We start from the raw sequence: 1581 nt of genomic DNA, 5'->3' as shown, positions 1-1581 counted from the left end.
AATCTCAGTGTCACTAGAGGACCTGTTACTTGTGAAAATCACTGTTTCATTGGGATCTGTTACTGGTAAATGTAATTTTCCCTACGAGACCTGTTGCTGGTGAATGTCAGTGCCATTTAGAGACCTATTACTAGTGAATATCACTATTGTCATGTTACCAGTAAATGCTACTGCCACTAAGAAACCCGGTAAATTCCTTTGTTACTGGTGATTATCCCTTTCACTAAGGAACTTGTTCCTGGCAATTAGCACTGTTTCTAAGAACCCTGTTAGTGGTTTGCAAAGCAAAGTGGGGGGGTTATATAGTGAGCAGGGCAACACACAAGTTTAGTGCTCTCTGTTGTTTGTGACAAAGGTCTCCAGTAACCCCTATAATTGTCTCTGGTTAGTAAAATCTACCTATGCTGGCATTATCTGCAGGTGATTATTGAAATAAATACCTAAAATATTGCTGCAGTGTGCATGCGCATTGCCACACCTTTTCTGCTGCAGAACTTCCCAGGCATGGGCCCAATCATTAGTCCATACCATGTTATTAAGGCCGGACTACCATAATGTATACATTATATTGTACGTGACATACTCCCGACCAAAGTCTTCTCAAGAGCTGATGGTTTTGAAGTATTTCCCAACCATTGTAAAAAAAGATATTGTTATACCAAAGAAAAGTTAAAACCTAAATTACCAAACCAAATTTTATTTTAGTATGTGTCAATTTACTCGTTGATAACTTCTTTTTCACTTTGTCAAAATATTTTTTTTTATCTTTTTCTTCATTTCTAGTTAGTTTTGAAATATTTAAAGCAGAACTAAAGTTTCACTTTTAACAAGAAAGATCAGACAGGCGCTAAGGTAGGCTCAGGAAAAACGTTAGCATTCTATCAATATTCTGTGTAAAGAAAAAATTATGTAATACTAAATAATACTTTTTTGAAGAAAGAACTAACATTTTTAAAAATTATTCTCTTGAAAAGTATGTATGGCTGTGAGACCCTTTTGGCACAGTATTTAAAGTATCCCAATGTGTCCTAGGTCTTTCACACTGTAAAAATAGATATGAAAAGCTATGTAATATATCTTGTTTATCCAGTTTATTAGTTAGGATTACTTCAACGTAAAGTAGTAAAATCACATACTTCCATGTAAATGTTAATTCCTACTAGCCTCCTGCCTCTATGGCTATGTACATGACTAGGGTAGCCCATATCCCGCCCTTCAGCCTTCCCCCCATTTACCCCTAATACCAACCTTTTACCTTTCTCCTTGCCAGCCCCACTCTTCCCCCTTCCAATAAGACTCCACACCTGTATGTATTTAAATTGGCTGGCAAGCAGCCCTTTATTTAACAAATTAACCATTTAACAACATCATAATTAACTTCATGTAAATAATTAAGATAACAAACAACAAATAAATAACTTTAAATAAATTTAAATAACATTTAAAGGAGCATTTAACATAAATATACTCAACGCTATTAACATTAACCCTTAACTGACCAATCTATCACCCAAAACCACTAGGTTGCCGGTCCGGAAGGCAAAGTCCGCCACCACCACTTTTCCTTGATCACCACCATCA

Source organism: Pyxicephalus adspersus, chromosome 4, assembly GCF_032062135.1.
Source record: "Pyxicephalus adspersus chromosome 4, UCB_Pads_2.0, whole genome shotgun sequence".
Classification (NCBI taxonomy): Eukaryota; Metazoa; Chordata; class Amphibia; order Anura; family Pyxicephalidae; genus Pyxicephalus; species Pyxicephalus adspersus.
Note: the sequence above shows the minus strand (reverse complement) of the source record.